Consider the following 6,464-nt stretch of genomic DNA (forward strand, 5'->3'; position numbering starts at 1 on the left):
GAATTGACATTCAGCTACAATGGGCTTCGTTCAGGATCATCGGAATGAGTTCCGAATTCCTTGGAACGCACAAACGACTTCTAAACCTCAAACAACCATCATCATCAATCTGAAACTCCGATTCCTTGTTCGGAACTCACTCAGCTCGTTTTGCAACCAATTCATCATCGACTTTCTGAGCTTCACGAATTTGATGAGTCAATAATGGTTTGGCTTTTAATTCATCTACTAACACATTGTCAGGTAGAACAGACAAGTGTACATTCATCGCTCGCAAAGCAAACAGTGATTTCCGGCTTAAGGCGTCCGCAACCACATTAGCCTTTCCCGGGTGGTAATCAATGACAAGCTCGTAATCTTTCAACAACTCAAGCCAACGTCTTTGTCGCAGATTCAAGTCTCGTTGAGTCATCAAATATTTGAGACTTTTGTGATCCGAAAACACATGGCACTTCTCACCAAACAAATAATGTCGCCATATTTTCAATGCAAACACAATGGCGGCTAGTTCGAGATCATGGGTCGGATAATTTCTCTCGTGTGGCTTCAATTGTCCTAACGCATAGGCCACAACTCGACCTTCTTGCATCAATACGCAACCCAACCCAAGTAGGGATGCGTCACTATAAACGACAAACTCTTTACCCGATTCGGGTTGCACCAAAATTGGAGCTTCAGTCAAATGAGTTTTCAGTTGATCGAAGCTTTTCTGACATTTCTCCGTCCATTCGAACTTAACATCCTTTTGAAGCAACTTCGTCATTGGTGTGGCTATCATCGAGAAACCTTTGACAAATCGTCGGTAATAACCGGCGAGCCCTAGAAAGCTCCGGACTTCGGTAACATTTCTCGGAGGCTTCCAGTTAAGTATGGCTGAAATTTTGCTCGGGTCAACCCGAATACCCGATGCGGATACCACATGACCCAAGAAGCTAACCTCTCTTAACCAGAACTCACACTTACTGAACTTAGCATATAACTGCTTATCCCGCAAAATTTGCAACACTAGCCTCAGATGCTCAGCATGTTCGGTCTCATCTCTTGAATAGACCAAGATGTCATCAATAAACACAACTACGAACCGATCCAAATACGGCCTGAAGATCCGATTCATCAAATCCATAAACACCGCAGGGGCATTAGTGAGCCCAAACGGCATCACTAAGAACTCGTAGTGACCGTACCTCGTTCTGAAAGCAGTTTTGGGTACGTCCGAATCTCGAATCCGCAACTGATAATAACCCGATCTCAAATCTATCTTTGAAAACACCGATGCTCCCTTTAATTGATCGAACAGATCATCAATACGCGGTAACGGATACTTATTCTTTATCGTCACTTTATTCAGTTGACGATAGTCAATGCACAACCTCTTGGTTCCGTCCTTCTTTTTCACGAACAATACTGGTGCACCCCAAGGTGAGAAACTCGGTCGAGCGAAACCTCTATCCGTCAATTCTTGCAACTGAGCTTTCAACTCTTTTAACTCGGTTAGTGCCATACGATACGGAGCGATCGAAATTGGCGTAGTTCCAGGTACAAGCTCAATACCAAACTCTACCTCCCGAACAGGTGGCAAACCCGGTAACTCTTCAGGAAAAACATCCGGGTATTCACAAACCACCGGCACCGATTCGGGTTTCTTTTCTAACTCCTTGTCATCAAGTACATACGCGAGGTATGCTTCGCACCCTTTCCTTACATATTTCTGGGCCAACATTGCTGATATTACAGCTGGCAACCCCCTTAAGTCCGCAGACTCAACTCGGATTATTTCGTTATTTGCGCACCTCAAATCGATAGTCTTGCTTTTGCAATTCACAACGGCATCATGCGCGGTTAACCAATCCAAACCAAGAATAACATCAACTCGTCGAACGGCAAAAGCATCAAATCGGCCGGAAAACAGGATTCTCGGATTATTAGAGGGCATCTCTTACACACTTTATCAACAAGTACGCATTGACCCAAAGGGTTTGATACTCGAATTACGAGCTCAGTAGACTCAACAGGTAGAGTCTTACTGGTTGCTAAGGTTTCGCATACATATGAATGAGTAGAACCAGGGTCAATTAATGCAATCACATTAGTATCAAAGAGAGTGAAGGTACCAGTGATGACGTCGGGGGAGGATGCCTCCTCTCGTGCGCGAATGGCATAAGCTCTAGCAGTAGTACGGTTCTCAGCTCGATCGGCCGTATCAGAGGCCCCCCTTTGACTACCACCCCTGCCTCCTAAAATTCTCGGTGGTCTACCTCTAGATGTCACTCCACTAGGTCTTGCACCTTGAATCTTATTCTTCTCATCCAGCTCCGTGCAATCTCTAATGAAGTGGTCCTTCGAACCGCATCCGTAACAGGCCCTGCTAGTAGACTTGCCCCAACATTCACCTAGGTGTCGTCTTCCACATTGGGGACATTCAGGTTTCTCGTGACGATTATTGCCCACACTAGCTACCGAAGTAGCTCGGGAGCCCATCGATGGTCTTGCCCTGATGGAAATTCCCGCAGTCGCCCTCGACTTATTAATGTCCTCCCTGAACTTCTTTACAGCTGAGAACGGAGCTTTACCCGTCGATCTTTTACGATAATCTCTAGCTTCAAATTCAGCCTTCCTCTTCTCCTTTCCAAGTTCTTCCGCCTTGCAGGCTCGTTCGACTAGTGTTACGAATTCCTTTATTTCCAAAATACCCATTAGTAGCTTTAAATCTTCATTCAATCCTTCCTCGAATCTTTTGCACATAACAACCTCATCAGCTACACACTCCCGGGCATACCTACTGAGTCTTACGAATTCATGTTCGTATTCAGATACAGTCATACGGCCTTGCTTGAGTTCCAAGAACTCCTTACGCTTCTGATCAATGAACTGTTGGCTAATAAATTTCTTCCGGAATTCCGTTTGAAAGAAGTCCCAAGTTACTCGCTCGTTCGGGACTATGGAAATCAAGGTCCTCCACCAATAGTAGGCTGAGTCTCGCAACAAAGATACAGCACATTTTAGACATTCATCGGGTGTGCATGACAATTCATCGAACACCCGAATGGTGTTATCAAGCCAGAACTCGGCCCTTTCGGCATCATCAGTTACTATGGCCTTGAACTCCTCGGCCCCACGCTTCCTAATCAAGTCTACAGGTGGCTTAATTAGCCTCACAGGATCAGCGACTGATGGCATTACAGGCTCTTGGGGTGGATTATTCAAATTTGGGAATTGTTGGACAGCCGGGTTGGTTCGGGCATATTGTGCGACCCACTCATTCATCATGGTAAAGAAGGCTTGTTTAGCCCCCTCACCTTGATTATTCGCAGATGACTGAGGTTCAACAGGCGGCGTCCCTTGTGCAGGAGCAGCCGCTACGCTCTCAACGTCATCCGCTAGGGTTCTTTCTTCACCGGGATCCATTTACTAATCAAACAAAAACATTTCAACCGTCAGAAGTCATCACCCTTTTAAACATTAACATTAAGGCATGTATAGCTAGACTCATACGTGCTATGGTAGTCCTAGAACCAACTAAACCATAGCTCTGATACCAATTAAATGTAACACCCCGAACCCGAAACCGACACCGGAGTCGAACACGAGGTGTTAACTGACTTTAACCCCTTACAAAATTTATTTTCCAGACACTGCCCAATCTGTGTACTAGTCGTTTTAAAAATCATATCTTGAGTTTCGTAACTCAAAAATCAGTTTCGTAATTTTTCCCAGAAACTAGACTCATGTGCCCATATATGTATTTTTTTCTAGAATTTTTGGTTGGGCCAATTAGTACAGTTTATTAGTCAAAGTCTCCCATGTTGCAGGGATCGACTACACTGACCTTTTCCCATTACGACTTGGATATCTCCCTACACGGGGCTTCAATACTGATGCCGTTTGTTTCTATGAAAACTAGACTCAGAGAGGAATCTGTACATATATGGTACGACCCCTAATTATCTCTGGTTAATTTGTAATGAATTTCCAAAGTCGGAGCAGGGAATCCAGAAACCGTTCTGGCCCTGTCCCACTATAATCTGATTATCTCTTAATATACTGCTCATATGATCTTTCGTTACTTCCTCATGAAAGCAGACTCATCGAGCTTCGATTACATAATTTATTCATCAATTAATTCCACTCCTACTATTTTTAGTGATTTTTCAATCTCATGACACTGCTGCTGCCAGCGTCTGTTACGAAAGTAACTAGGTCCATCTCATGCCTACCCTTGATCCAACTCAATCGAACATTCGTGCCATTTTCGCATGGCTTAAAGTTTACATGCCAAAATTCAAACACAACGTAATAGCTTATACATGCCAAAATGTTCTTCTAAGCCAACTAAGAAGAAAATACCAAAACTTGCTATCCGGTGTGATGACTTCGATGACGGCCTGACCCCGCAAAAATAGATGAATCCAAGCAACCTATAATGGGTGACAAGGAAACACCGAGTGAGTTTATAACTCAGTAAGTCAAAAGCAATGCACTACCATCCATCAATAACATTATCACAAGAGGAAACAAAATGGAACGAGACAATTTACTCCATCCATACCGAACCATACCATAGTTCCTCCAACCTATCGATTCAATTTCATACCAATTTATGCATTCACAATCCACATACTCATCAATAGGATATTCGAGGCATTTTCATAAATCATTTTATTTTCGTTACAAACATACAACTAAACGGCCTTTCACCCATTCTACGATAAATTTTATGTACGTGACTTCAAGTATATTTGTCACATAGGTTCAACTTACCGAGCTCACACCAAGTATAAGCATAGCCCTATTAGCCATGTACTCAAGACACTTACCCGATCCGCTGTCCGCGATCGACTCAATAGTGTCGCACACATAGTGTCCATAATGATTCACGAATGTATATTGAGCCGCACACTCATGCTATATATCATCTCGCACACTTAGTGCTACGTAATCAAATCGCACACTTAGTGCTACATAGTCAAACTCGCACACTTAGTGCCGCATGGTCAATTCGCACACTTAGTGCATCATATTCATTTCGCACACTTAGTGCAACATAGTCATATCGCACACTTAGTGCTATACAATTTATCCCGCGCACTTAGCGCCATCTCATGGTCATAAATGGTTATCCCGCACGTTTAGTGCCGAGATCAACAACTCAGTACATCTTACCTCTTTTCTTTTCATTCAACAATTTCATCATCATATACGTACATGCATATATATATGTATATTTATTCATTCCATTCAGCATCAATACATAAACATTATGACCATTTGAAATAACACCAACTACATGCTTAATGACTTACCTCGTGTTGGGTAAGACGATTCCAACTCGGCTACTCGATAACCTTTTCTTTGCCCTTGCTCGATTCACCTCCTTTAACTCCTTGAGCTAAATCAATAATTTAACTAGTTTAACCACCTTGCTAAATATTTACAATCCGATTTCACATGTATATGTATGTTAGTATATTCGGCTAATAACCTCATGCAACTACCAAAGCCGAATCAACTAAATATACTTATGAATATATATATATCATCATCGAAATCACCTAAGCTTAGACATCAATTTTTAATTCCAAGCAAGTTGCCGAATGCAACCTTACTAAATTTTCATGGATTCAAGTCATGGATTCAATATACCATTACCATGGAATCAACAACCAAAAATTCATAGACAATTTAGGAAAATCACATTACAAATCTCAAATTCAAACAAAGACCATGGCCGAAATGCACATATAACCACATAACAAAATATTGAACCTTTGGTTGCCTAACTAGCTTAACATCCATCAAATTTAAATCAAGAAACTCACCTCATCTATAATCAACCCTCAATACCCTAAAGCATCAAAAACGACATCAAAGAAATACAACATCCATGGCCGAATGTCATCTCTTAACTTTACAAAAAGAGAACATTTGCCATGAGCTAGCTTCTATACTTGATGGCCACTCCAAATATACAAAGATTTTCAATGATAGAGCATTAACATACCTTAATCCACTTAAAGACCACCTTGGCCGAATCTGCTTCCTCTTCTTCCTCTAGTTAGAACAATTGCAAAAGAAAGAAACATGAACACTCCTTCTTCCCTCCTTATTAAGCATTCAAACTCCCTCATTTTCATGCCACAACATCAAACACTCCTCCTAGGCACAAGCAATGGCCGAATTCTTTCCAAGTTTTTTTTCCCTTCTTTTCTTGGTTTTTCGCTAGGAGATGGCAAGTATGACACCCATTTTTTTTTTCCTTTATTCCATTTGTCACAAAAAAAATAAAAGATGAGTGGAGTCATCACCTTGGCGCCACCATGATTTATGGCATTTGATGCCATGCTTCTCACCTATTATTAATATCCTATTATCTATCATCTTCTAACTATAGTTTTTGAATCATTCACATCCTATGCAATTAAGCAATTCCATATTACTGCACACAACAATTTATGCAATAAAACACA

The sequence above is a fragment of the Gossypium hirsutum genome, chromosome A10 (genome assembly GCF_007990345.1).
Source record: "Gossypium hirsutum isolate 1008001.06 chromosome A10, Gossypium_hirsutum_v2.1, whole genome shotgun sequence".
Lineage (NCBI taxonomy): Eukaryota > Viridiplantae > Streptophyta > Magnoliopsida > Malvales > Malvaceae > Gossypium > Gossypium hirsutum.